The sequence below is a fragment of the Triticum urartu genome, chromosome 7, assembly GCF_003073215.2.
Source record: "Triticum urartu cultivar G1812 chromosome 7, Tu2.1, whole genome shotgun sequence".
NCBI classification, from domain to species: Eukaryota; Viridiplantae; Streptophyta; class Magnoliopsida; order Poales; family Poaceae; genus Triticum; species Triticum urartu.
Genome location: NC_053028.1, coordinates 124,351,937 through 124,358,189, shown reverse-complemented (window position 1 = coordinate 124,358,189; position 6,253 = coordinate 124,351,937).

The following is a 6,253-nucleotide window of genomic DNA, read 5'->3' as shown; positions in this document are numbered from 1 at the left end:
AGTCTTCATCATAAAAGAGCCAGCACAAGAAGTATCGAGCATGGTTTGATTATTATGAGAAAGCGAGCATAAAAACTTTGCATAATTATTTCTCTCGAGAGCTCATGATTGGGGCATGAATATAACATTGATTTAAGCCTCCCCCAAGCTTGAGCGATGCTTTCTCCTTCGCGAGGCCAGAAATTATATATATAATTGCGATCACGATGAACAAGATGCATAGGGTAATACTTTTGATGAAATTCCAATTTCAATCTTTTATAGTCCCATGATCTCATATCATCACATAGCCTATACCATATCAATGCGTCTCCCTTCAAAGATAAAGGGAAGACCTTCTTCTTAGCAACATCATCGGGTATACCTGCAAGCTTAAATAATCCACAAACTTCATCCACATATATTAAGTGCTCATCAGGATGCTTCGTTCCATCTCCTGTAAAAGGGTTAGCTAGCAGTTTTTCCATCATACCCGAAGGAAATTCAAAAGGAGTTTCATTTTCAATAGGTTCAGTAGGTTGAGGAGCAACTCTTTGCTCTACTGGACGGGGTGAAGATACCCCGAACAAGCCCCTCAGAGAATTACTTTCCATTGTAACAACTGACAGTAAATTTCAGCACACTATATAAATTTTTCCTTACCAAATTCCACCTACCAAAGGCGCTACACTCCCCGGCAACGGCACTAGAAAAGAGTCTTGATGACCCACAAGTATAGGGGATCTATCATAGTCCTTTCGATAAGTAAGAGTGTCAAACCCAACGAGGAGCAGAAGGAAATGATAAGCGGTTTTCAGCAAGGTATTCTCTGCAAGTACTGAAATAAGTGGTAACAGATAGTTTTGTGACAAGATAAATTGTAACGAGCAACAAGTAACAAAAGTAAATAAAGTGCAGCAAGGTGGCCCAAACCTTTTTATAGCAAAGGACAAGCTGGAACAAACTCTTATAATAGGAAAAGCGCTCCCGAGGACACATGGGAATATCGTCAAGCTAGTTTTCATCACGTTCATATGATTCGCGTTCCATACTTTGATAATTTGATATGTGGGTGGACCAGTGCTTGGGTGTTGTCCTTACTTGAACAAGCATCCCACTTATGATTAACCTCTATTGCAAGCATTCGCAACTACAACAAAAGTATTAAGGTAAACCTAACCATAGCATGAAACATATGGATCCAAATCGACCCCTTACGAAGCAACACATAAACTAGGGTTTAAGCTTCTGTCACTCTAGCAACCCAGCATCTACTTATTACTTCCCAATGCATTCCTCTATGCCCAAATAATGGTGAAGTGTTATGTAGTCGACGTTCACATAACACCACTAGAGGCTAGACAACATACATCTTATCAAAATATCAAACGAATACCAAATTCACATGACTACTAATAGCAAGACTTCTCCCTTGTCCTCAGGAACAAACGTAATTACTCACAAAGCATATTCATGTTCATAATCAGAGGGGTAATAATATGCATATAGGATCTGAACATATGATCTTCCACCAAATAAACCAACTAGCATCAACTACAAAGTGTAATCAATACTACTAGCAACCTACTAGCACCAATCTCGGACTTTGAGACAAGAATTGGATACAAGAGATGAACTAGGGTTTGGAGATGAGATGGTGCTGGTGAAGATGTTGATGGAGATTGCCCTCTCCCGATGAGAGGAGCGTTGGTGATGATGATGGTGATGATTTCCCCCTCCCGGAGGGAAGTATCCCCGGTAGAACAGCTCTGCCAGAGCTCTAGATTGGTTCTGCCAAGGTTCCGCCTCATGGCGGCGGAGTTTCGTCCCGAAAAGTACCTTCTTATTTTTTTCTCATCGAAAGACTTCATATAGGAGAAGATGGACGTCGCAGAGCCACCAGGGGGGCCACGAGGTAGGGGGCGCGCCCTAGGGGGGGCACCCTCGTGAGCAGGGTGTGGGCCCCTTGGCCTTCATCTTTGGCGAGCAATTTTTCTTTATTTATTTTAAGATGTTCCGTGGAGTTTCAGGACTTTTGGAGTTTCGCGGAATAGGTCTCTAATATTTGCTCCTTTTCCAGCCCAGAATTCCAGCTGCCTGCATTCTGCCTCCTTATGTAAACCTTGTAAAATAAGAGAGAATAGCCATAAGTATTGTGAAATGAAGTGAAATAACAGTCCATAATGCAATAAGTATTGATATAAAAGCATTATGCAAAATGGACGTATCACATACCTATTGCAAAAATCTACAAGTCATCAAAAACCTCGGCACTACGCACATGCTCCTAGGGGGCAGATTGGTAGGAAAAGACCATTGCTCGTCCCCGACCGCCACTCATAAGGAGGACAATCAAATAACACCTCATGTTTCAAATTTGTCACACAACGTTTACCATACGTGCATGCTACGGGACTTGCAAACTTCAACACAAGTATTTCTCAATTTCACAACTAGCACGACTTTGATACTATTACCTCCATATCTCAAAACAATCATCTAGCATCAAACTTCTCTTAGTATTCAATACACTCATAAGAAAGTTTTATTAATCTTGAATACCTAGCACATTACGATTAAGCACATTACCATGCTACTTAAGACTCTCAAAATAATCTAAGTGAAGCATGAGAGTTCATCTATTTCTTCGCAATAAAACCACCACCGTGCTCTAAAAGGATATAAGTGAAGCACTAGAGCAAATGACAAACTACTCCGAAAGATATAAGTGAAGATGAATGAGTAGTCGAATAATTATGCAACTATGTGAAGACTCTCTAACATTTAAGAATTTGAGATCTTGGTATTTTATTCAAACAGCAAGCAAAGCAAAATAAAATGACATTCTAAGAATGGCAAACATCATGTGAATAAGCAAAAACTTAGGATCAACCGAAACTAACCGATAGTTGTTGAAGAAAAAAGGTGGGATGCCAACCGGGGCATCCCCAAGCTTAGATGCTTGAGACTTCTTGAAATATTATCTTGGGATGCCTTGGGCATCCCCAATCTTGAGCTTTTGTGTCTCCGTAAGTCCTCTCATATCACGGCCTCCCTAAATCTCAAAAGCTTCATCCACACAAAACTCAACAAGGACTCGTGAGATAAGTTAGTATAAACCATTGCAAAAACCTTATCATACTCTAATGTAGCAAATCACTAAAATTATAATTCAACATTGCATACTAAATGCCTCTGCATATTTAATAGTCCTATCCTCAAATAGAATCATTAAAGAAGCAAACATATGCAAAAAATGCAAACATAACTGCAATCTGCCTAAACAGGACAGTCTGTAAAGAATGCAGCAACATCCATACTTCCCTAGCTCCAAAAATTATGAAATAAAATTCCCACTATAGTAAATTTATCAGATCTTAATATGTAAAAGGTTTCAACATTTTATCACATTCTGACTTTTCTAGGGAATTATTGCAACAGCGGTGAACTTTCTGTTTTCAAACAGCAACATGAGGACTTGTAAAATAGGCACAGTAAAGGCTATCAATGCCACTTTTATTGAAATAAAATATGCAAAACATTGTTCTAAATAACAGCAAGCAAATCCTAACAAAATAAGTTGACGCTCCAAGCAAAACACATATCATGTGGCGAATAAAAATATAGCTCCAAGTAAAGTTACCGATGAACGAAGACGAAAGAGGGGATGCCTTCTGAGGCATTCCCAAGCTTAGGCTCTTGTCTATCCTTGAATATTACCTTGGGGTGCCTTGGAATCCACAAGCTTATTATCTTGCCACTCCTTATTCCATAGTCCATCGAATCCATACCCAAAACTTGAAAACTTCAGAACACAAAACTTAACAAAATACTCGTAAGCTCCGTTAGTATAAGAAAATAAATCACCACTTCAAGGTACTGTAATGAACTCATTCTTTATTTATATTGGTGTTAAACCTAATGTATTCCAACTTCTATATGGTTTATAAACTCTTTTACTAGCCATAGATTCATCAAAATAGGCAAACAACACACGAAAAACAGAATCTGTCAAAAACAGAACAATCTGTAGTAATCTGGATCAAACGTATACTTATGGAACTCATAAAATTCTCAAACAAATTTCTGGACCTGAAGAATTTATCTATTAATCATCTGCAAAAAGAATTAACTAAATATCACTTTCCAAATAAAAATGGCAGCAATTCTCGTAGGCGCTAAAGTTTCTGTTTTTTACAGCATGATCAACAAGACTTTCCCCAAGTCTTCCCAAAGGTTCTACTTGGCACAAACACTAATTAAAAGCATAAAACCACATCTAAACAGTCTAGATGAATTATTTATTACTAAACAGGAACAAAAAGCAAAGAACAAGAATAAAATTGGGTTGCCTCCCAACAAGCGCTATCGTTTAACGCCCCTAGCTAGGCATGACGATTTCAATGATGCTCACATAAAGGATAAGAATTGAAACATAAAGAGAGCATCTTGAAGAATATTACTAGCACATTTAAGTCTAACCCACTTCCTATGCATAGGGATTTTGTGAGCAAACAACTTATGGGAGCAATAATCAACTAGCATAGGAAGGCAAAACAAGCATAACTTTAAAACTTTAAGCACATAGAGAGGAAACTTGATATTATTCCAATTCCTACAAGCATATATTCATCCCTCATAATAATTTTCAGTAGCATCATGAATGAATTCAACAATATAACCAGCACCTAAAGCATTCTTTTCATGATCTACAAGCATAGAATTTTTATTACTCTCCGCATAAGCAAATTTCTTCTCATGAATAATAGTGGGAGCAAACTCAACAAAATAACTATCATGTGATTGAAAATTAAGATCAATATGACTAGTTTCATGGTTATCATTATTCTTTAAAGCATACGTGTCATCACAATAACCATCATAGATAGGAGGCATGCTTTCATCATAATAAATTTGCTCATCAAAACTTGGGGGACAAAAAATATCATCTTCATCAAACATAGCTTCCCCAAGCTTGTGGCTTTGCATATCATTAGCATCATGGATATTCAAGGAATTCATACTAACAACATTGCAATCATGCTCATCATTCAAATATTTAATGCCAAATTTTTTATAGATTTCTTCTTCTAGCATTTGAGCACAATTATCCTTTCCATCATACTCACAAAAGATATTAAAAAGGTGAAGCGTATGAGACAAACTCAATTCCATTTTTTTATAGTTTTCTTTTATAAAATAAACTAGTGATAAAACAAGAAACTAAATGACTCGATTGCAAGATCTAAAGATATACCTTCAAGCGCTAACCTCCCTGGCAACGGCGCCAGAAAAGAGCTTGATGTCTACTACACAACCTTCTTCTTGTAGACATTGTTCGGCCTACAAGTGCAAAGGTTTGTAGGATAGTAGCAAATTTCCCTTAAGTGTATGACCTAAGGTTTATCAATCCGTAGGAGGCGTAGGATGAAGATGGTCTCTCTCAAGCAACCCCGCAACCAAATAACAAAGAGTCTCTTGTGTCCCCAACACACCCAATACAATGGTAAATTGTATAGGTGCACTAGTTCGGCGAAGAGATGGTGATACAAGTGCAATATGGATGGTAGATAAAGGTATTTGTAATCTGAAATTATAAAAACAGCAAGGTAACTAATGGTAAAAGTGAGCGTAAACGGCATTGCAATGCGTTGAAACAAGGCCTAGTGTTCATACTTTCGCTAGTGTAAGTTCCCTCAACAATGATAACATAATTGGATCACATAACTATCCCTCAACATGCAACAAAGAGTCACTCCAAAGTCACTAATAGCGGAGAACGAACGAAGAGATTATGGTAGGGTACGAAACCACCTCAAAGTTATTCTTTCCAACCAATCCGTTGGGCTATTCCTATAAGTGTCACAAACAGCCCTAGAGTTCGTACTAGAATAACACCTTAAGACACAAATCAACCAAAACTCTAATGTCACCTAGATACTCCAATGTCACCTCAAGTATCCGTGGGTATGATTATACGATATGCATCACACAATCTCAGATTCATCTATTCAACCAACACATAGAACCTCAAAGAGTGCCCCAAAGTTTCTACTGGAGAATCACGACGAAAACGTGTGCCAGCCCCTATGCATAGGTTCATGGGCGGAACCCGCAAGTTGATCACCAAAACATACATCAAGTGAATCACGTGGTATCCCATTGTCACCACAGATACGTGCGGCAAGATATACACCAAGTGTTCTCAAATCTTTAAAGACTCAATCCGATAAAATTACTTCAAATGGGAAACTCAATTCATTACAAGAGAGTA